Raw genomic sequence first — 26,133 nt, forward strand, 5'->3', positions numbered from 1 at the left:
ATTTCAAAACCCTCATATAAGATATGAAGTGCTAGCTTTATTTTTCATCCAGGATGTTTATTCTTCTTTGTTCGCATTTTGTCTTTTCAAAATGATAAGAAAGTTCGAACTTTTGCGGCTAAATAAAATTATTTGGATATTTTTGACTCATGCATAGTATGATTGTGAAACTTTTGCTTTGCATTTTTTATTTGTTGACTCTCATTCTTATGCAAGTGTGCTTATTTTTGTCATTCAAAAATTGGTTCTTGATAGTTTCTTTTACTTTGAAATATGTCACTTTTATGCCTTGAACATATATTAATTTTTTTATCTTTTCTTTGTATGCAAAAAATATCTCGAGTCCAAATGGACTCCTCTCCTCCTGCATTTCATAATGGGTAAATGAGGTTCACCCCTTCAAGTCAAGTTCGAAGTTTAAACCCAAGGTCCACTACATGGTATGCGGGTGCTAGAAGATAGACAAAGAAGGAAAATGGGTCAAAACCCATTGATGAGGTCACTAAAAGACTTGAAAAGTCTCAATTTTTATTATTGTCTTCTTTTTATTTATTCATTTGGTCATTTATTTATTCATTCATTTCGGTCTCGAAGCCAAAGTTGTATTTAATACAGGTAAGCAAGACTCGACCAAAGGCTCGAAAAATAGTTTAGGACAGGTGAAATGGGTTGGAAACCCAACTAAACTAGGACAGGTCTCGTTGATTTGGACCTAATGGCCTAAATCCTTTACTTTTTCCTTTCTTCCCCTTTTATGTGTTTATTTGTTTATTAGTTTTGTTTAGACTTAGTTAAAATCCCTACTAAGTCGCCTAAATCTATTTTACATAAGTCTTTTTTTTTTTAAATCAAATCACTATTTTAACAAATTAATCTTTTCGAATTTAATCAAAAGACGATTTTCAAATAGTCCGGATAACCGTAAGTTAGCGGACGTTTTAGGTGCCTAACACCTTCCTAAAACGTTAATAGGAATCGCTTATCTAGAATCTCTAACTTAAAACGATTTTCCTGTTTTGAATTGTTTGAAGTAACTCCCTAAAGATTTCTTAATTCCTTTTCAAAATTAAGTGGCGACTATTCTCTTCAAAAGTCAAAATTTCTCCACAAAACACCTACTATACAAATTCAGCCAATCTTTCTGATTTTTTAAATCATCGTGTTTCAATTTTTTACTCGTTCAAACACTTTCACATTATTTGAGATGGAGGGAGTACTATTTTAATTACTTTAAAAGATACTATATTCACTAGTATAACAGGAATTAACGTTTAATTGGAGACTTTAATCATTGAATTGCATGATTAAAGCCGCCCAATTTAATAAAACGAGGCATAATAATTATATACTCCATGTGTGGTTTGCAAGTTCAATGTAACTTTTGTTCATTTCATATTACACATAATTTGTTGTACGTACCACGTTTATCTTAAAAAAAAAAAAAAACATTTTGTGTAATTAGGCACAGTGATAATTAAAATAAAAACTTTATATTAGCATACTATATATTGTGACTTATCAGATTAAATTAAAATGACCCCAAATATACGTCCCACAAGGCTCATATGATAAAAGAACTCCCTATATATATAATATATGTGAGATGTCAATAACCTTAAAAATATTCATCAACTAGACAAAACATCCATAAATATTGCCATAAAGATTATGGATGCTGCCAAGTAAATGTCTGCACTAGTAATTGATTGCATTTATTAAATATATACTTCCTCCCATTTCCTATTAGTTGGGCCTATTGATTTAGCACACTCATTAAAAAAATATTAATTAGAGATTTATTTTACCAAATTAGCCTTATTAATTATGTTTTAAAAATATAAATTTGAGTAAATACACTTTATTTAGTCATTTAATGCGAAGGATAGTATTGAAAAAACATAATAAAATCCTCTTGATTTCATCAAATGGACAACTAAATTGAAACAAATATTTTTAGAAAGAGAATCAACTAAAATAAAACGTAGGGAGTAATAAGAAATGATACATTTGTATTTTGTGGACACTCTCTATCATTAAAACTAAAAAAACACTACTACAGACGTAGGAGTATATATTCTCATCTAAATATTACTTTTGACTTAGGTATTGAGAGAGAGGTAATTAGACAAGACAGTACGTAGTTTTAATATATTAATAGCATACTCCTGCCAATGTAAAAGGTTGTTCCACACATGTAAATTATATACGACTCTCCACATTTACGTTTACTTATTCAGTTTGAATTTTGCGTATTTCTTACGAAATAATGATTGACATACACAAGTATTTTGCCACAATAATCATATTAACTGATGTCTTAGGTCTTGAAATATAATTTGAAGAATAAGTACTTAATGTTAAAGATAAAATATAAAAAAATAATAAATTTTATCTTAATATGCGAAACATGACAAATAAAAATAAAAATGTATTTTTAATACTACAGTGAACAACTAATAGGAAACGGTGGATAGATGTAAATAAACATAAATTACCGGATCCAAAGTTCATGCAGAGGAATTAATTGAGCATTTATTTTTACGAGTAAATTAACTCACAAGCAATAAGTAATTGAATTAGTACACAATGTTTTTCAAAGAAATTCGACGTTCTGACTTGAAAAAATACTGTAATTATACGTTCTCGTTACTCCCTCCATCTCAAATTATCCGTCCCAAATTTTCTAATTTGATGTCTCATTTTACTTGTCTTTTTTCATTAATTAAGACAAGAGAAGAAAGATTTTTCATTTTTTATTCTTTGCATTAATTACATTTTCTTCAAATTAAAATGTAAACATGGATACTATGGTAAATTAGCCATGTTATTAATTATTTTTCTTAATCAATTTATCATCTCAATTTGGGACGGGTAATTTGGAACGGAGAGAGTATATAAAAACCTTTCTCTAAATTAGAAATTTACTAAGAGTGCTTGTAATTTAATATATTTGTATAAAAAGTAACTTTTATATATAAAATATATTTTTTACATACTCGTAAAATTTATTTTATGAATGAACCTTCACTCTATATGACTACGTAATAGTGCTTATGGTTTTGAGCTACTCTTTAATTTGTCTTCAACAAGAAAAACAGAACCAATTTTTTTTTATAAATCTATAACTTGCACCAAAATGCAATGTAAATAACACGATAATGGTAAAGTATTGAATTGAATGAATTTTGAAGCCTGAAAATTGAAATTCACAATACACTTCAGGTATATATAGTTATTATTGTATGCAAATCAAAACACGATAATAGTTTGAACATTCGAGGATGATAAAAAACTATTACTCATTACATTCCTTGTCATACTTCCTTGAGGCACACTGAAACTTCCCATCTTTGAATAGTACATTTCCCTCTTTCTTAATCTTTTCACATGCTTCAAGTTTCTCTTTTGTATCCATTTGTTGAAATCAACTAATTTGATCTCATAAAGCACAGAATCTGAGCTGATTGTCACTATTGCTTCTTCTCCTTTTTTCATAGTCATGATAGCTCTATCTAAACTATCATTTATTTGACCTACATTGATCAACATAACAATTTATTTCACTATAGCATTGTAAAAAAATTGTAAACTTCAAATGGTTAACTCTCTTTACTAGTATATATATAACATATGCATGAGACATCATTTAAGGAACGGTGGCGGAGTCAGGATTTTCATTGAGGAGGTTCAGAAGTATATATACAAACTAATCGAAGGGGGTTCAACATTTACTATATATGCATAAAAAATATTTTTAACCATGTAAAAATAGTATAAAAATAGTAGAATTTTCGGATGAACCCCCGGAGCAAAGGTGGCTCCGCCATTGTTAAGGAATGTGGGCGGATGGACGACATCCCTACACCCTTGGCTAGAAATCTCGAGTTTGAGTTTTGGGAATGGAGAAAGTACTCCATGTTAAGGAACTTTTCCTTGACCCTGGCCCTTAAATGGGTCATATGCGGCGTGAATCTTGATTATTCGGATAGTGGGTGCCGCACAAAAAGATACATTCTTTGTTTTCTTTTTCAAGTTATATTCACCGCTTGCATTGCCAGATCCAGGATTTTCATAAAACGGATTCATATAAACCCCCTTTCACCCCTAGCTTCCGCACTTTCCGCATGCAAGCTGATCCGAACAACATCGTTATAATTATTTATAATGGAAACAAGGCAAATAAGAAAAATTTACCTTCTAAACATACATATTCAAAGGGTTCCTCATCTGAGCCTTTTCTTTCAAATACAATCCCATCTTCATGCTTTCCAATATAGACCACTTAGAAAACATAAAATATCCAAACTTTAATCTTCTTAATTGTATAAATATATTGAACAAAAAAAATTAATTAGTAAAAAATCAATTACCTTTTGCAAGGGATCCTTCATTAGGATGATCATAACCTTCACCACCCTTAATTAACTTCTTGAGAACCTTATTATCTCCAGTAACATCAACAACACTTTTCCATGAAATCAACTCAAGATTAATTATCAAATTGGAATTTGATTGCAATATTCCAATTCCATCACCATCAAAACTTGAATTTCCAAAATAATCTTCAAAATTATTAGAACAAAATATTTTATTAAATATTCTTCTTTTTACTTATGAATAATACTTATAACTTCTTGTTGTGTTAATCAAACTTATAAGGTGGCTTCACAGTTGACTCAACTATTTCTCCTTCTCTCATTGTCTTTATGCACTTCTTCATGGCTGGATATAGATGACCTAATAAATATGCAAATTAAATTCTATTAGTAACACATACATACGTTGTCGCACCCATGTCAGATATCCAAAAAAGTGCATAGCTTTTAGAGGATTCGATACTTATCCAATGATACGAGCAACATAGCTATTATAATGTAAAAAAGGTAATTCTAAACATGTATTTACCTTTCATAAAAGAAAACTCAATACCATCATCAGATTTTGATAGAATTTTTCCATCTTCAGAGCTTGCTACATACTTCACTATCCAATAAAAGAAGAGGTAATAAGAACTTTAAAACATGAGGAAAAAAGGAATGAAATATATATATATATATGTTGTCCAAAAGTTTTGACTAATAATACTCCCTCCCTCTGTCTCATTTTATGTGTCACCATTTTCTTTTTGGTCAGTTCCAAAAAGAATGTCACCTTTCCTTATTTGGTAACTATTTAATGGCAACATTCTCATTTTATCCTTAGTGGGTCCCACTTATTAAGAAAAATCAACAAAAAAGTAAACACTAAAATAACTTGAAAAGAGGCAATTTTATAAACTTTACAACGCCATCACTTATTTATTAAACTCCGTGGCCGATCAAATAGCGACACATGTTTTGAGATGAAGGTAGTAATTATCGTGCATGACATGTACAAGAGCTTCCAAAACAGTTTAGAAAGTCGTGTTAAAATATACAGAAATGAAATTCAAGATTACACGTATACTAATAATAAATTAAATAAAATAAGACAAGACATTTTACCTAGTACTTCATCTACATCTTTAGGTGTAGCCCATCCTTCACCTTCTTTTATTATTTTCTTTAATATTCCTCCATCTCCACTTATATCTCTAATGGAATTCCAAGAAACCAATTCTATTTCAAAAATGAGTGTTGAATTTGGAGGAATTATTTGGAGGAATTAGAGGTTGTGAACCAATTTCTCCATAAGCCAAATTTGGTGGAATTGTGATTATTGCTCTTTCACTCTTTTTCATTGTTGCAATTCCTTCATCCCATCCTTTAATAACTTCACCTAAAATGAACAACAAAATTCACTCAATTAAACAAAATTTAAGGCTCTATTTGATTAGAAATTTGTTATATGTAATATATATATATATATATATATATATATATATATATATATATATTTCTAAACGAGCTAGTTGTATATATTTACTTGGTTAAATAAAATCTTTCTATTTTGACCAAAAAAAAAGTCCTTTATAAAGAGATTCCATAAACAAAATAATATATCATTTTATGGATTGAATGACCTATTAAATAAAATAATATAATATAAGTAAAATATTTTGAGTGAAATAACTCACAGAGTAACGTGATTTTTTTTTGATAATGTATCTAACTTAAATTCGAAAAATATAGTGAAGTAATATGTGAATAATATTATAAAAGAAAACAGAATAATACCTTGTCCTAGCTTGAATGTAAAAGGCTTTCCTTTATCATAGCTTGAATCAAAATATTCCACATCTTGAATTTCACTCTGTAATGAACTATATGTCACACCCCTTTTTTGACTCCAAAACAGATGGTTATAATTTAATGTTCGAAAGGGTTTTATTATTTAAGTGACAAGAAATGAAAATTTATTTCGGAAAAAGATTATTAACATTTTTTATTTAGAGTCGCCACTTGGCATAATCTGATGTGCCAAGTCACCATTGGAAAATCTTTTTCAAAATCATTTGACTCTTTAAACAGGTTTGCAAGAAGAGATTCAGGCTAAGGAATTCTGTTGACCGAGGAGAAGGTGTTAGGCACCCCTCGATCCCGTGGTTCAACCACGGTTGCTTGGTAGAGTGTATCGACTATTTTTTGGCACTAAGAAATGCCAACATGATACGTCAGGGCATTCCCCGGTGAATAAGTACAGAAGACCTCGGGGCATTCCCCGGCTAAATGAATACATTTGAATCGAATGCGATAAAGTAGAAAACATCCAACACATACTCCTCATTCAAACATCCAACGAAACACTTATTTCTAAATTTTGCCTACCCGAACCTACATTTGCCTATCTATTTCAACAAAATTCATGCTTATTCCAAATTAAACCACTAATAATGAATTAAAACAAATACGTATTCACTTTTATCAATTTTAATTCTACCCCAAACAATCAATTTTAATTCTCCAAGCGAGATATCATTTCATCATATAATCCATAATCAATCCACAATCAAGGAAATCAAATACCAAACCAGAACAACAACAATTCACATCATCACGAATCAACCACCACACAATATTAGAATCAATGCATCGGATACCATCAACAATAAAACAAAAAAGGTAAAGAGTAGAATTAGACCTCGATGACGACTTTATTCCAAATATCAATCAATCAAAAGACGGAATCCGCGCACCAAAGAACTTCAATTCGAACCTCGACTACGAACTTTCCAAATCAGTTAAGAAACAGCCTAGAAATACGATAACCCAAATGCCGATCCGAGCAAAATAGATCTACGAACAGAATCGACGAACAACTGAGAAAGAACACTGAAGTATAGCCCGACCAGAACAAATTCTCAAAGAGAAACGGATACCGAAACCAAAAATTCAAGAAAAGAAAGAGTGGAAAACCAATAAAATTGCAGCTCCGGCTAGCTCCAATGATGGCGAAGTGAACGGATTTCAGGACCTAGCATTTTTCAATGAAATTTCTCCTAAAATCGAGGAAAAATGGGGAGATTTGGGGAGTTTAGGGACTGGGGAAGGCATGTTCGATGAATCGGAGCCGATTTCGGCGAAGAATTTCGTCGAAAAACGTGATAAGACGGCCAGAAACCTTGAAAGAAAAAACAGAGGGAAATCCTCCGATGGACTGATCTCACCCTTCTCACTCTATCTCCCTTGCCATTCTCGTCTCTCTCTCTCCGTTTATATCGTGGCTGTGTTGGCTGTGCGATTTGTGCGTGAGTCAATTTCACTGTGAGTGAAAAATAGCAATGAAGATCATCATGGCTTCCTCTTCTTTTCTCTATGAGGTGTAGTGTATATACTCTGTGAGGTGGGGGTGGGGTAGTGAGGTGGGGGTAGGGATAGGGGTAGGGTGTGATGTGTTTTATTTTGATTGGGTAGGTTGTTAGGATAAGATGTAGGGGTTAGGATAGGATAGAATTTGTTAGGGAGTTTGTTATTTTTTGTATTTTGAGAGGGTATAATAACATGGATGAGAGTACACGGTAGGATAAAATAAAAATGGGTAAACATGAATAAAATTAAATTTAAGAGGACGAAATCACGTGTCTACATCATGCCCCCTTTGGATGTAAACACATGGTGTTTTCATACAAAGCAGTAGACAACGAGGCGGAATTTTGTCCTGACCTTTATTTAAAAGCACGGAGCAAGAGGAAGGAGAAAAACCTGGTCTTGACTTAGGACATCCTACCCACTTAAGTTATGAGGGGATCAAATGACAAGTATATCAAAGGATTGGAAGGAGATGGACTATACCGAGTTGGAGAGTCGAGTGAGGTTCCATCGAGGTTCCGGTCCGCAGCTCTGTCATTACATCAAAAAATAAAAATTACAAGTTAAAACATAAATGAAATTAAAAAATCCTATTTATACAACTTCTGTTGGCTCATGACTCGACTTTCATCACCCTATTCTTCAGGTGGGCTCCTGACTTATAATTTCTTTCAACTTGTTACTTGGCTTTCAATTGCTTCGCTTTGTTGCTTGACTTTTCGTTTCTTCACCCTATTCTCCAGGCGGGCTCCTGACTTGCTATTCCATCACTTTGTTGCTTGACTTTTCATTTCTTCACTCTGTTCTCCAGGCGGACTCCTGACTTGCTATTTCATCACCCTGTTCTTCAGGCGGGCTCCTGAAACACAAAATTAAAACTAGAACAAAAATTATCCCAAACAAAAATTATAGTAAAGTATTATTTCATTTTTGAAAGCGTTGTCCCATTTTTCAGGAGGGTCCTGGATATAAAGTAAGGTCCCATTTTTCAGGAGGGTCCTGAATTGAAAGTAAATTCCCATTTTCCAGGGGTCCTGAACATAAAGTAAAATTCCATTTTTCAGGAGGATCCTGAATTAAAAGTAAATTTCCATTTTTCAGGAGGGTCCTGAGCAGAAAGTAAAATCCCATTTTTCAGGAGGGTCTTGAACATGAAGTAAAATTCCATTTTTCAGGAGGGTCCTGAACAGAAAGTAAAATTCCATTTTTCAGGAGGGTCCTAAACATAATGTAAAATCTCATTTTTCAGGAGGGTCCTGAAAATAAAGTAAAATCCCATTTTTCAGGAGGGTCCTGAACATAAAGTAAAATCTCATTTTTCAGGAGGGTCCTGAACAGAAAGTAAAATCCCATTTTTCAGAAGGTTCCTGAACATAAAGTAAAATCCCATTTTTCAGGAGGGTCCTGAATTGAAAGTAAATTCCCATTTTTCAAGAGGGTCCTGAACATAAAGTAAAATCCCTTTTTCAGGAGGGTCCTGAATTGAAAGTAAATTCCCATTTTTCAGGAGGGTGCTGAACATAAAGTAAAATCCCATTTTTCAGGAGGGTCCTAAACAGAAAGTAAAATCCCATTTTTCAGGAGGGTCCTGAACATAAAGTAAAATCCCCACGGATGTGGACTTCCAATAGTAGCTGAATTAGGTGAAGCGAATTTGCCCCTATTTCAACAAAGAAAATTTGTCAGTTAAAAACTTAGTGGCGGTTTGCAGCTCTTGGCTTCTCAGGTGTCTGCCCCAGCACTCGTTCTTTTCATCTTTGTTCCAAATTGCTAACACTTGCCCTGTCTTGCCGCATCATTGACCCGGATCCAGATTGAGGGAAATGAGTTCTAACTCGAACAATGGGTTTCCATTTTACCATGCCTCTGAGGTGCACTCTTTTCTCGAATCTGAATGCTTCTACGAATCCAACAGTCTGCCGGTTGATAGACTTCCTTTGTTTCATGTTGAATTACGATCATATTTCTTTCCTGATTTCTTATGCTGAGGGAGACAAATGGTACCTCATAATGTATCATCATATCCATTGCATGCTTAGCCTTAACATAATCAAAAATTGATCTGAAGGACTTTCTTTGGTTGTAACTTGGCTTTTGGTTAAGGTTAGAAAAGGATGGCAAGGGATTCAAACGATACTTGAAGTGGGGGTGGGACTTACAACTTTTGGAATCGACTCAAATAACACATTAACTCATGCCCTAGTTTTATTGACTAGGCGAATCTTAAATCTTTATTTGGTTGGACCGAGTCCGAAATAGGGCAACCTACGTATCTCACTCCCGAGAGAGGAGAATCAGGTCGCACGTAGTTCCATCAGCTTGTTCTTTGTTTTGATTTGATTTTGATTGATTTTTGTTTTTTTTTTTTTAATTTTCGAACTCTTTCTTTTATTCTCATTTCCTCGACATTTATCTTTGACTCCATTTTGATTCCAAAAGAGGGATATGAAAGAAAATTAAAATGAAGCTCAAACGGATAAACAAAGGATGACACAATGTTTGGATAGAAGAATAAAATGTCTTCATCATATCAATCTTCAAAAATGCAAGTACTAAACATGCAATAAAATCAACAAAGGATCAAATATCATATATAATATCTTTTGACCGCATCAGCATTGATAGCCATTTCTGCCATTTTGCCTTCAGTATCTGTCAAATATAAGGCTCTATTGGGCAACACTTTCTTCACAACGAAGGGACCTTGCCAGTTAGGGGAGAACTTGCCTTTCGCTTCAACCTGGTGAGGAAGGATACGTCTTAATACCAACTGACCAATTTCAAAATTCCTGGGACGGACCTTTTTGTTATACGCTCGAGCCATCCTTCTCTGATACAACTGGCCATGATACACAGACGTTAGCCTTTTTTCCTCAATCAAGCTCAAATGTTCCAGTCGGGTTTTTACCCATTTGTCATCATCAATCTCTGCTTCTACAATGACTCGAAGAGAGGGAATTTCTACTTCTGCAGGGATGACTATTTTTGTCCCATACACTAATAAATATGGAGTTGCCCCTGTTGAAGTACGAACAGTGTGCGATAACCTAGCAATGCAAACAACAACTTTTCATGCCACTGTCTAGACCCTTGTACCATTTTTTGCAGTATCTTTTTTATATTCTTATTGGCGGTTTCTACAGCACCATTGGCCTTTGGGCGATATGGAGTATAATTTCGATGTGCGATCTTAAACTGTTGACATACTTCTTGCATCAAATGACTATTGAGATTGGCAGCATTGTCTGTAATGATCATCTTAGGAATTCCAAATCTAAAAATGATATTGGCATGAACAAAGTCTACCACATCATTCTTTGTCACTGACTTGAAAGTTACCGCTTCTACCCACTTTGTGAAGTAGTCAATGGCTACCAAAATGAATCTATGTCCATTTGATGCCTTCGGCTCAATCCGTCCAATCACATTCATTCCCCAAGCCACGAACGGCCATGGAGCGGCCATTGTATGCAACTCAATAGGAGGAGAACGTATCAGATCACCATGTACCTGACATTGATGACACTTTCGAACAAATTGAATAGAATCCCTTTCCATAGTAAGCCAGTAATAACCTGCTCGAAGAATCTTCTTTGACAAGACATTACCGTTCATGTGTGACCCGCATACTCCAGAGTGTATTTCAACCATGATTGCCAAGGCTTCTCTTGTATCTACACACCTTAAAAGTCCCAGATCTGGGGTCCTCTTATACAAGATTCCCCCACTTAAGAAAAATCCACTAGCCAAACGCCTAATAGTCCTTTTTTTTATCATTGGTGGCATATGATAGGTATTCTCCTGATTGAATGTACCGCTTGATATCCAAGAACGAAGGTTCTCCATCGAGCTATTCTTCAATCGCATTACAGTAAGCATGCTGATCACGACTCTGTATATGCACTGGATCGATGTAGGCTTTATCAGAATGTTGGAGCATTGAAGACAAAGTGGCTAAAGCATCAGCAATTTCATTATGAATCCTTGGAATATGCCTAAATTTTACTAACACAAACTGTTGACATAGCTCCTGCAAGCATTGTCGATACGGGATGAGCTTCAAATCTCGCGTCTCCCAATCGACTTGAATTTGATGGACGAGCAAATTCGAATCTCCCAACACCAATAATTCTTAGACTCCCATATCAACAGCTAACCTCAAACCAAGAATGCAGGCTTCATACTCTGTCATATTGTTAGTACAGTAGAATCGAAGTTGTGCTGTTATCGGGAAATGTTGTCTCGATTCAGAGATAAGAACCGCACCTATTCCGACTCCTTTCATATTGACAGCTCCATCGAAGAATAACTTTCAACCTGGATCAGCATCTATAATGACTTTATCGACACACAACACTTCTTCATCAGGAAAATATGTCTTCAATGGCTCGTACTCTTCATCCATGGGATTCTCAGCAAGATAATCTGCCAAGGCTTGGGCTTTCATGGCGGTTCAAGTCACATCTACAATGTCGAACTCGGTAAGCAATATTTGCCACTTTGCCAATCAACCCGTCGGCATAGGCTTCTGAAAGATATACTTCAAAGGATCCATGCAGGAGATGAGATAAGTAGTATAGGATGAGAGATAATGCTTCAACTTCTGTGCTACCCAAGTTAGGGCACAACACGTCCTTTTAAGAAGAGTATACCTGGCCTCATAGTGGTGAACTTCTTGCTAAGATAATAAATAGCCTGCTTTTTTTTGCCCGTGACATCATGTTGACCCAGGACACAATCGAAAGAATTGTCCATGACTGATAAATATAAGATCAAAGGCCTACCAGGCTCCGGGGGTACCAGCACGGGCGGATTTGACAAATATCTTTTGATTCGATCGAACGCTTCTTGACATTCTTCAGTCCATTTTACCGCAACACTCTTTTTCAGCAACTTGAATATGGGCTTACAAGTGGTTGTGAGTTGAGCAATAAACCTACTAATGTAGTTCAGTCTACCAAGCAAACTCATCACCTCCGTCCTATTCTTGGGCGGGGGCAAATCCTGAATGGCTTTGATTTTCGAGGGATCCAATTCAATTCCCCGACAGCTGACTACAAACCCCAACAGCTTTCCAGACGGAACTCCAAATACATATTTTGCTGGGTTGAGTTTGAGATTATACCTGCGAAGCCTTTCAAAGAACTTTCTTAAATCTTTAACATGGTCAGCCAGACTTTTTGACTTAATAATCACATCATCCACGTATACCTCAATCTCTTTATGCATCATATCATGAAACATAGTGGTCATGGCTCTCATGTATGTTGCTCCAGCATTCTTCAAATCAAACGGCATCACTCGATAACAATAGGTCCCTCATGGTGTGATAAAAGACATCTTCTCCGCGTCTTTATCATCCACAATGATCTGGTGATATCCGGCATAGCAATCCACAAAAGAGGCAACCTCGTGTTTAGCACAGTTGTCTAACAAAATGTGGATGTTGGGCAGTGGAAAATCATCTTTTAGACTTGCTCTGTTCAAATCACTGTAATCAATACACACTCGAATTTTGCCATCTTTCTTTGGTACGGGAATAACATTGGATAACCACATGGGATAACGAGCCACTTAAATTACTTTGGCTTCAAGTTGTTTCATGATTTTCTCTTTGATTTTAATACTTACATCAGTTTTAAACTTCCTCAACTTCTGTTTAACGGGAAGGAACGCGGGATCAGTTGGCAATTTGTGAGCCACTAATTCAGTGCTCAAACCAGGTATATCATCATAAGACCATACAAAAACATCCTTATAATTAATTAATGCTTGAATCATTCCATCTTTTAGTTGTGGGAAAGCATGTACACTGATTTTAGTTTCTCTAACATCTTCTTGATCCCCTAGATTTATTGGCTCAGTCTCATTCAAATTAGGATTTGGTTTGTCTTCAAACTGTTTCAACTCTTTGCTTATTTCTTCCAGTGCTTCTTCTTCATCGTATTCCCCATCCTGCTTCATTACATCTTGATTAGTTTGGATTTTAAGATCAGGCTGAAACTTCCGCATGCATGTCATGTCATTAGAATCAACATAAAGAGAACTGTGTAAAAAAAGAAAAACAAAATATATTAGACACGAAACAAAAAGGACATTGCATTTCATTAAATAAAGAGATAGAAGGGTTTAAACATAGATGCCAACATAATATAAACAAACTAAAATCTGAATTACAACCCTAAAATAACTCGGATAAACAGAAAGAAAAACAAAATAAACTACCAAAACTCCCTCCTGACGGGGAGAGGAGTGACTTCTCAATTATTGAGGCGGACAGCTGGACCTATGAATTGCACGTCTTCTATACTGGTACCTTCCTCTGCTTCGACCATATCAATATCAATGAAAAGGTTCTGGCAGTCATCAACTAATTCAACTTCAAATTCCACATGCTTCGTGACACCGCTCTTAACAAATGATTCACTGAGTAGTGGCATTGGGCGAGGGAGTGACCATGTTTCCTTTTTCCTTCCCTTGGCTTTCTTCAAATCTTCGGCCGTAGGCTCAAATTCCAAACCAAACGTGACCACGTTCTCACTCGGACATATGGGACAAACTATACCGTGCAGAGACGTTCCCCAACCCTTTCCTGGCTCAAATCCGTATTTCCAAAGTTCACTCACTATCATGATAGAAGCAGAAGACAATTGCGGTCCCGGTATAACCTGTCATTCAAGGATACGATTTACTGACACTGTATCAAAAATATGATAGACGAATGTCTCCTCTACGTTATTTGCTTCAATAAGAGAAAAGGGAGAATCTTCGCAGGCAGGCAAATCCCTTCACCGTGAATAACCACTTCTTGCCTGTCATGCTCAAACTTAATCATTTGGTGCAGTGTAGATGCAACCGCCTTGGCCTTGTGAATCCACGGCCTTCCCAACAACAGATTGTAAGAGGAGTTTATATTCAATACTTGAAACTCTATGGCGAACTCAATAGGCCCTATGGTCAACATCAGTTCTATTTCACCATGGAATTTGATTTTGCACCATCGAAAGCCCTGACACATACACTGTTGGGCCTGATCCTGTCAGCACCAATATTCAACTTTTGTAAAGTAGAAATAGGGCAAATATTTGCACCTGAACCTCCATCAATCATAACATGAGTGATGTAGAAATCTTCACACTTCACTGTAATGTAAAGGCCCCGGTTATGCCCTGTACCTTCAACAGGCAATTTATCGTCAGAAAAACTGATCCGATTGACCTCAAAGATTTTTCCGACCATTTTCTCAAGCTGGTTTATTGTAATCTCCCTAGGAACATATGCTTCATTTAATACCTTCAGTAAAACATCACGGTGCTCCTTGGAGTGCAACAGCAAAGATAAGAGGGAAACTTGAGGAGGGATTTTCTTCAACTGGTCTATTATTGAAAACTCTGGCAATTTCATCTTTTTCAAAAATTCTTCGGCTTGTTCTTCGGTGATAGGCTTTTTGATAGATGACGGTCCACTCACCATTAGCTTGGACTTTCTTAAGCTTTCAGGCACGAAGCATCTTCCTAACCTAGTCACACCCCTTACCTCATCTACATCTTTCACTACTTCTTTCCCGTGATAAGTCATCACAGTCCTCCCATAATTCCAAGAAACCCTTTTCGCATCAACTATCGGAGGTTGGGTCACCGGTTTGAGGACAATAGGTGATGCCAGTGCTCCTTTCACCGTCAAGATAGGCTGACTCAGAGCTCCCACCACTGTCAACTTAGGTTTATCCTGACTTAAATCAACATACCTTCTGGCGCCTTATACTATGATTAGGGGTTTCTTTGTGTTTTCTTAGGCTTTATCTTCTCTCATTCCTTCCCGATTCAATGACCTTGCTTTCAAAGACTCTGCTACATTCACCAATTTCTCCTCAATGGTATGTATCTTGACAATAGGCTTATAACCCCTCGAAGACTCTTTCCCATCATATATCAATTCTAACATATTGGCTTCAGCATGGGTTGGCAGCGGATTCTGGTTAATGTGTGGACCCTCCGGGGCCTGGACCAGCATCTGATTCGTGTCAATTAAATCTTGGATAGCTCTCTTTAAATTCCAGCATTTCTCAATATCATGGCCTGGCATTTCAGAACAGTACGTACACCTTAAAGAATAATCGAGATTCCTCGGCGGTGGATTTGAAAGCCTTCCTTGAATTGGGCTTAAAACCTTCAACTTTCTCAACCTATCAAACAAGCTAGCATATGACTCCCCAAGAGGTATGAATTGATTTTTGATCGCCTTCTCTTTCTTATACTCGGGCCTAGGCTGAAAATTGGGTCAGGAGGGGTTTTGGTAATTTGGTGGAGCGAATGGGCGATTTTATGGAACTTGGGCGCGCCATTGCGGGTAAGAAGGTTTTTGGGCATATGGTTGCGCGCTATATACTGGGTACGGGGGTGGTGGAATGGAATATAAAGAGTTTTGTGGAGGGTAGTAATAGTGGGGAGGAATATATGGAGCTTGGGCGTAGACTTGAGCTTAGAATTGGCGAGGTGGTCTTTTGGGATAGGAATGGGTTCCAGCTACGACAGTCATCACATCCTCTTTCTTCTTTTTACCTCCAAATACGCCAGATCCACCTTGAATCACTTGTGTGGTGGCTTTTAATGCAGCAAAACTCACTATTCGGCCGGTCTTAATTTCGTCCTCTATTATCTCCCCTATTTTGAGGACTTCCATAAAAGATTTTTCCATTACCGGAAGTAAATGTTGAAAATAGGTCTCATCCTGTGCCTGAATGAAAAATTCTACCAACTTACTTTCTTTCATTGGGGGCTTTACCCTGGTGGCCTTTTCACGCCGCCTTATCGCGTATTCCCTAAAACCTTCAGTGCTTTTTTTCTTCATGTTGACCAAGGATTTTTCTTCCTGAATCAGGTCGATGTTATACTGAAAATATTGAACAAATTCAGAAGCTAAGTCATCCCAGTTGTTCTATTTATCGATATCTCAATCGATAAACCATTCTGAGGCCAGATCAGAAAGACTCTCGCCAAAGAAGGCCATGAGCAGCTCTTCCCTTCCTCTTGCAGCCCTCAACTGGTTGTAATAATGCCTCAAGTGTGCCACGGGATCACCGTGTCCTGCATACTTCTCAAACTTAGGTATCTTAAAATTGAGGGGAAGGTTGATGTCTGGGAACATGCAAAGATCTCTATAGGAAACACTCCTATAATCTTCGATTCCTTGCAAATTCCTCCTAGCCTATTCTAAACTTTTCAATTTTCGGGCAATGATATCCTGTTCCTCCGTTGCGATAGGTTTCTCCGTATCGAATGGAAATGTAGGCGGTTGAATGTACCCATACGGTTCATTCATTTGCAAAGTAGGCTCCGGGGCATAATACTGACTATCTGAAACCTTCAGTACTGGCTCACTAGCAGACCTAGAAAGCCTCATTGTGGGACGCGCAGCATATATGGGAGTTTCATGTGGTGGCGGAGCCACGAATACCTATGTGATCGGTGGCGCTGGCTGAGCAGCTGGTCTTGATTGGGGAGCTGCCAAGGGCACACCAGAACTGCCAGGATAATAATGTCGCGGAGTGAATCCTGGTGCGTGCTCGAGTCAATCAGTAGGAGCAGAGAATTGTGCCTGAGAGAGCGGTGGGCAATTAGAGATATTCCCAAGACCTTCAGGGAGCGGAGGAGGAGGCATTCCGCTGGCCCATGTCCGGTGCAAATCTATCAGTTGCTGCCTGATCCTTACTACCTCATCATTGTGTTCTGAACTTTCTTCCCTGTGATCCTGATCCGGGTCAATGAGCGAATTTTCAATCTCCCTGCTAGCCATGACGAGCTTTGCTTTGGATCTAGTGAAGTATGGGTGACTAGCCAGAGTGCTGCAAACCTATCACTGTTATCTGAAAGAACATGCTCATCAAAGACGACATCCGTTAGGATTAGGGCACACAACAAGCATGGGAATCACATTGGTAAAATTGTCCTAAATTCATGTTCATTTCTACCAGCTTTTGAGGGTAGCGAGGTCATTTTAACATCATCCTGATTTTGTCTACACTTATTATTATTATTATTATAATTATTATTATTATATATACATATATTTTTTATCTATCTGTTCTTTTCCTTTCTCTCGTTATCTACCTTTATTTTATCATTCTTTATGGTTTTTGTTTTTCTTTAAAAGAGGAAAAATAATGAAAAACAACGAAACAAAATGATTAGATCGAACCCAAAACTAGGTTGCCTATGTATCATGTTGTACATGAATCAGATCTTGCGTAGTTCGGGCAGCATGTGCATAAACATCACCCACTTTTTTTTTTTGAAAATGAAAATAAACAAACAAAGGAAAGACGTAACATCATAACATTTTGAAGGAAAAAAACAACAAAAACGTACAAAAGGTTTGGAACCACTTTAAAACTAAACAACAAATACGAAACAACATTCTAGACCCCTAAGACGACATAGGTGAAATTACTAATAAAGACCCTAATACCAAAAACAACTTGACTTCAACTTAAAGAAGACACTACCCTACAATGACAGACACATAAAAGACTCGAACTAAATAAAGATAAGAAACGCTCTTTTCGACTGGTGCTCTGCGTGATGACCTTGGCTGAGATAGACCTGCCTGTGAAGTTCTCTTTCTCCCATTTAAACTTTGTAGCATATCCTGTAAAGACACCCTGATATTGGGGAAAAATCTTCGGGCCCGTATTCCTACCACATGAGGAGTGCACTTGAAAAGATTATTCTGACACCTTTCTACCGTCTTGAACAAATATGCTAACTGAACTCTCAGTGTTTCCACTTTGGACCCTACACTTTCATCCTGATGGTCATCTACTATGCATTCTTTCTGTATTCTCCCTCTAAGCTGCGCTGGTAAGGGTTGACTGATACCCCGAGGGATAGATTGAAGCTAGACCCCATATCCCTGAGTGTACCTCGAATTATCCAAACTTTCTTTGAGTGTGTCCACACCTAGCTTTATTGCATGCTTCCAAAACTGCTCGTACTTGCTCTCACCTAAGGCTTGGTCCTTGAAGTACTCAATATCCTTCAGAAGATCCACTGCTGGTGGCACGTTCTGCAACCTACCCAACTGGCGCATTACTCTAGAAGGACTGTATGGTCTAGTGCAATTGAGCCCTAACATAACTAAAGGGAGCTGCGTCTGACAACCCAACAAGATTATCTTCGGTCGAAGCCACAGACAAGTCCACAAAATGTTATCCCCGGTTCTTGATTCAAGAAATTCAATCCAAGCCTCGACTCTCACGGGTAGCGAGAATTTATCCAAACGCAACCCGGAGTCCATGGCTTTCACTCGAATGGGAATACAACGATCTACCACGTCTGGTCTAACTAAAGAAGGCGCATGCAAATGCTCCATCATCCATAACTGCAATATCAGGTTACTGCCCTCAAAAAATCTCATCCCCCCCTTCACTTCGGTTAAAGCCTTATATATTTCTGTTAAGATCATGGGTATGAGAGTGAACCTGCCCTTTTGATTAATGCCCTTGTCGTTTTGATCCTTATGAAATAGGGCCATCACCATAGATTGGAAATGGGTATTAATACGTCTTTCTTCTAGTGGAAACACTAAAATGCCTAATAAAGCGAGGGTGAAGACTTCAAGATGCTTTCTCTCCCACTTCTCCTTAGTCATATGAAATTCATCGCAAAAACAATCAAAACCTTCCGAGGGCCCAAATCTAGCGAACAAAAAATCTAAGAAAACCCATGAATCACTTAAACAACTCAAACGGATACCCTTACTTTTTAAACCACAAGACTGCAAAAATCTCACGCTAGTATGATTTCGTGCTCGGATCATATCCTTCTCGATATAGGGCAAATGCAACAAACCGGATATTTCTGCCAAGGTAGGGGTCATTTCACATTCCCCAAACCTGAACACCAAACTACTTGGATCCCAAAAGGTCGACAAAGCCTCTATTAAACGAGGGGTAATATGCAGAAGTTTCGTAAGATCACCTAATATTTTAATCAATTTCTGCTGATCAACATAGTTAAACATTTCCCACCACTTGATTAACTTTTTGGGCACCTTGACAACTATCAGAACTCTATACTTGGTGGAAAAATCCATCCTGTAATAACACATAAGACGTTATCTCAAAAATTCAACAGGAGTAGAAGATTCCCAACCCTTGGGATTTTTGACGCAAGCACATGTCGATGGGACAAACCACATTTATGACTCCAATTTGCCAAACAGAAGTACTGAGCGAAATCAGTCTACTTGGCAAACAACTCTAGATTATGGGGCGAGAGACCTAGGCTAATAATAAGACAAAGTCCAACACAAAGAATACCGGACCCACCGAGGGTTGCCTACGTATTCCAGCCCGAGGGAAGGGAATCAGGTATGCGTAGTTCATCCAGATTGGACAATTAACGATTAACTAATAAATTGACCCTAACTTAAGAGACACTACCAAAAACAAACGAAAATTTTTTTTGAATTTTCGGCTAGACACTTTAACTAAGACTGACACCACCAATTATGAAGAAAAAATCTTTTTGGTATTTTTGTTTTTGATAAATAAGTAGAAAAGGCAAACAAAACTTTTTTTTTTGAATTTACGGTACTTTGAGAAGACAAATGCAAAATGTAAAAAAATCTTTTTGAGTTTTTGGATCGTGAAGAACAAAAGCCATAAAGAATTCTAAAATAAACTACGACACACCTTTTGATTCATTCATTTCGACTCACCCTTTTTTTTCTATATTTTCTTCTTTTCTTTTTTTCTTTTACGTTTTTGCCTACGCACCTTACTTCTAACAATTTTTTTTTCAAATCAGTCCGTCAAATGACCATGTTACCCTTAAAGATGCAACAGTTAGCACGTAGAGATGCTTTAGAGGTGAGTCTCCTACAGAGGGCCATGTGGGTCCCACTAGGTCTCAGTATGATGCACATAAGCATGACCTAAAGGCTGACCTACGTTGTGGTTCATTAACAAGGCTGTTCAGGGGAGCGTATGGTCGATAGTGGCTGTTTTGCTTTCCACCTACTCCATAACACCGATGGCTCCCCCCTTAAAATAAGGGTGACTCAACTAGAGGTCGTGTACAACACGTGTACTACGGACTTGTTGCAGAAAGAAGGCCGGGGGATGGACTCATGATGACAGATATAAAGCGGTAACACATAGGATAACTACTATAAACAAAGAGCACGAAAACGCACAACAGTGAAAAAAATAACACAAACAATAATCACAAACAATGCTTATACACTCGTAATGTCAAACAAAGCCGATACGACTCAAAAATAAGCTAGAATTCTCATACTAGTCCCCAGCAGAGTCGCCAGAGTTGTCACACCCCTTTTTTGACTCCAAAAAAGATGGTTATAATTTAATGTTCGAAAGGGTTTTATTATTTAAGTGACAAGAAATGAAAATTTATTTCGGAAAAGGATTATTAACATTTTTTATTCAGAGTCGCCACTTGGCATAATCTGGTGTGCCAAGTCACCATTGGAAAATCCTTTTCAAAACCATTTGACTCTTTAAACTGGTTTGCGAGCAGAGATTCCAGCTAAGGAATTCTGTTGACCGAGGGAAAGGTGTTAGGCACCCCTCGATCCCGTGGTTCAACCACGGTCGCTTGGTAGAGTGTATCGACTATTTTTTTTTTACACTAAAAAATGTATAAACCACACAAAAGTACGCAAAATAATCAAACAATAAACAAAACAAAACAATCCAAAATGTAAAGTCCAGTCCAATTATACAGTCCAAAAATAGAAAAATACGAAAATATAAATCCTATTCTAAACTAAATCTAGACTAAGCTCCAATGCCTTACCCGATGCCGCGGGCCTTCATCACGATCATTTTCCGCCAACATGATACGTCGGGGCATTCCCCGGTGAATAAGTACAAAAGACCTCAGGGCATTCCCCGGCTAAATGAATACATTTGAATCGAATGCGATAAAGTAGAAAACATCCAACACATACTCCTCATTCAAACATCCAACGAAACACTTATTTCTAAATTTTGCCTACCCGAACCTACATTTGCCTATCTATTTCAACAAAATACATGCTTATTCCAAATTAAACCGCTAATAATGAATTAAAACAAATACGTATTCACTTTTATCAATTTTAATTCCGCCCCAAACAATCAATTTTAATTCTCCAAGCGAGATATCATTTCATCATATAATCCATAATCAATCCACAATCAAGGAAATCAAATACCAAACTAGAACAACAACAATTCACATCATCACGAATCAACCAACACACAATATTAGAATCAATGCATCGGATACCACCAACAATAAAACAAAAAAGGTAAAGAGTAGAATTAGACCTCGATGACGACTTTATTCTAAATATCAGTCAATCAAAAGACGGAATTCGCACACCGAAGAATTTCAATTCGAACCTCGACTACGAACTTTCCAAATCAGTTAAGAAACAGCCTGGAAATACGATAACCCGAATCCCGACCCGAGCAAAATAGATCTACGAACAGAATCGACGAACAACTGAGAAAGAACATTGAAGTATAGCCCGACCAGAACAAATTCTCAAAGAGAAACAGATACCAAAACCAGAAATTCAAGAAAAGAAAGAGTGGAAAACCAATAAAATTGGAGCTCCGGCTAGCTCTGATGATGGCAAAGTGAACGGATTCCAGGACCTAGCATTTTTCAGTGAAATTTCTCCTAAAATTGAGGGGAAATGGGGAGATTTGGGGAGTTTAGGGACTGGGAAAGGCATGTTCGATGAATCGGAGCCGATTTCAGCGAAGAATTTCATCGAAAAACCTGATAAGACGGACAGACAACTTGAAAAAAAAATAGTGGGAAACCCTCCGATGGACTGATCTCACCCTTCTCACTCTATCTCCCTTGCCATTCTCGTCTCTCTCTCCGTTTATATCGCGGGTGTGTTGGCTGTGCGATTTGTGCGAGTCAATTTCACTGTGAGTGAAAAATAGCAATGGAGATCATCATGGCTTCCTCTTCTTTTCTCTATGAGGTGTAGTGTATATATTCTGTGAGGTGAAGGTGGGGTAGTGAGGTGGGGGTAGGGATAGGGGTAGGGTGTGATGTGTTTTATTTTGATTGGGTAGGTTGTGAGGATAAGATGTAGGGGTTAGGATAGGATAGAATTTGTTAGGGAGTTTGTTATTTTTTGTATTTTGTGAGGGTATAATAACATGGATGAGGGTACACGGTAGGATAAAATAAAAATGGATAAAAGTGAATAAAATTGAACTTTAAGAGGACGAAATCACGTGTCTACACTATAAATAACACAAAATGATAAACAAAAACTAATTAATAAATTAAAAAAAAAAATCATACCTTGGATTTCATGAGTGACAACAAAACAATATTAGTAAAGTCCCACAAAGTGTGTATGGGAGGGCAGAATGTATGTAACCTTACCCTTATTTTGGGAGGTAGAAAAATTGTTTTCGATAAACTCTAGTGTAACAAAATATTCTAAACAGTAACTACAATCAAATGATATGATAATCAAAATACAATAAACTAGAGGAACAATACTATTCATGGCGGGGTCACCTTTGCTCCACGGAGTTCATCCCAACCACCTTCGACGGAAAATTATATTGTTTTATATTATTTTTACATGGTTAAAAATATTTTTTTATGCATATATAGTAGATATTGAACCCTTTCGACTAGTTTGTATAGTTACTTTCAAACCTCCCTCAATAAAAATTTTGATTCCGCCACTGAATACTATGACTACATACCTTGGATTTCATCACCAGGAAATGGTGTCTTCCAAGAATTCCCTTTTTTCAGAATTTTTTTTCTCAAGCCTTCTTTCCCAATTTCTCTCTACGATAAGTCTTGAATATCACTTCCAAAATTCACTTTATTAATTTTCTTAGAATTAAAATCTCCCATTTTTTGCTTTTTTTTTTTCTCTTCAGTAAAAAGAAGATAAGTTTGTTGTAGTAGACAAAGGAGAACTTCAAATGTAGATAAGTTAGTTTCCCACACTTTTTAAAAGTTCTTTCGGTTAGGATTTTTTTCTTTCTTTTCCACTATAGCCACTATTTAAGTTTTGTCCCCATTTAAAGAACTTGTGCAAAAATATCCTCAGTGCAACAATACAAACATGCAAGTTTCGCCAATTCAACAAGACTAGTAAACAATTTAATACGATACGAAAATAAAGATTGTACTAAAGTTACAATCCATTCGTCATAACTTGTCCAAGTGTAATTTTGAACTCTTCGGAGTGTGTAGCGCTGAGGTCATTTTCGCAAAAATTCTGTAAAGTGGGTCACGAGTTAAACAACGGGCATTAAGTGGTCGTATTCTGCAAACTACCCAGATGCCTGAGCTCCACCCATTATATGATAAATTGCGCTTTGTCCTAATAGTACCTAGCCAAGCTGGTCCAGCAAAAAAAGGCCCATAATTTGTCAAGACTAATGCAATTTATAAGTCATGTGTGTCAGACCCTTCGTTGTGTGTCGGAGATATAAAGAAAAGCATCAAAAAAAAAAAAACAGAATTAGATCGATTTATTCCATGGTAAAGCATCTAAAGCATAATAGCATACTCACATGATCTTTGCCGAGAGATAGAAGCATTCAACAATGTAAGATGACAAAAACAATTTGAAAAGTATAATAGGCAAAAGTGGTTACAAAATAAAAGTAATATCCATCATGACAAATTAAAGCAATTTATGTGGAGAATCGATGTTGCATATAATCATATATGTGTCCACCAAACCCAACCTTAGTGAGTGACTTCCACTAGTATAACCAATATTGGCATTATATGTACATTGACACGTGGGGTGATTTTGGTGGAATAAGAATGCGAGATGTGGGGTTGAGATGGTTCGCGCGTGTAATGAGGATATTATAAGATGCACATATGTTCAGTATGGAAGTGTGGGAGACTGAATATGGATGGATTTAGAAGAGTTAGAAGTAGACTGAAGAATATTGGAGAGAGGTGATTAGAATATGACGCAGTTATAACTTGTCGATGATATGACTCTAGATAGGAAGGTGTGGATAACACGAATTAGGTCGGTAAAAGGCTCGTAGGACGGAGTGTGCCGTGACTAGTAGGTAGGAGTGCTTATATCATGCTATGCTGGTAATTTCTTATTCTGTTTTTACTTTCTTAAATTTTGTATCAAATCAAATATGACCTATCGACAAATAAGCATACCTTACTTGAAAAAATTTATATAGCATTATTGATATTGACAAGGATTCTGCTAAAAGCTCTTATCAAGTGGAATTTTATCCAATTTTTGTAACTAAATATAGAATAAAAGAGAATTTAACCTAATGTCCTTATATTTAACCAATTTACAAGAAGATGTAGTAGCAAGTCTTTTCACTATATCCATTTCTGCAAGAATTTATTTTGAGATGGAAAAGTTTTGGATTGCAATAAAAACATAAGAGATATGATTTCTATATAGTTTTATCTAGTGATGGAAGTACAGAAAAGAATTGGAATATGCTGCAGATATACTTGTTAACTTTGCCCACCCACAAAAAAAATATATGTAAAATTATCTATGATGTCGAGATTTATCGGAAACAAATTCTCTACTTCATCTCTGGGGCAACTCTAAAAATTTAGGAAAAGAATATTAAGAAAATCAAATCAATATTTACATTTATTTAGGACCTACTCTATTTCTTGACCCTACCAACTTTAAATTTTATTTTATAAGAGATGTCCTTAATAATAAAAAACATATGATGATTCTTCAATTTCTAAATATTAGAGATGCCTTTAATAATAGTAAATCATAATAAATAACATATAGACTTAAGAAAGATAAATTTACTACTTATGAGATTTAATTTCAAATTCTCATATCATAATTTTCTTACACTAAAAGAAAATTAAATAATTAAAATATAAATTATCACCATGATTGAGTAACAAAAAAATTAATTTGTTTACAAATATCAACAAATAAAAATTAGGAGAAAATAAAAACGAAGCAAAAGAATAAAAACTTTAATTTATTTAGTATAGTAACACGAAAAAAAAATTGAAGTAAAGAACAAAGAAAGAAAAATAAAAAATAATAAATAAAAATTAACCCCACAAAGAAATATATGATGAATGTCGACCGAATTTGACAAATTTTTTTGATAAAGATTAGGTTTAATTAAATAAATTTTTTAAAATATATTGAATTTAATTATTGTATTTATTTTTATTATTTAAACAAATATCCTATTTAGTGTAACATTTGAACTCAATAAAGTGCGCGAGGCACGAACACCTAAAATAGTGTATATATATATATATATAAGTTATATTTTACTTATACAAATAAATTAAATTTCGAGCTCTCTTAGGAAAGATTTTTATATAACCAGGGTGTCAAGTTACAGTACTTTTTTCAA

The 26,133-nt window shown here is 36.2% G+C and overlaps 1 pseudogene; it reads right to left on the minus strand.

The window, feature by feature from the left end:
* Nucleotides 1–3,111: 3,111 nt before the first annotated feature.
* LOC124887917 lies at nucleotides 3,112–23,638 on the minus strand (annotated as a pseudogene).
* Between the last annotated feature and the right edge of the window lie 2,495 nt (nucleotides 23,639–26,133).

This window comes from Capsicum annuum, chromosome 10, assembly GCF_002878395.1.
Source record: "Capsicum annuum cultivar UCD-10X-F1 chromosome 10, UCD10Xv1.1, whole genome shotgun sequence".
Classification (NCBI taxonomy): Eukaryota; Viridiplantae; Streptophyta; class Magnoliopsida; order Solanales; family Solanaceae; genus Capsicum; species Capsicum annuum.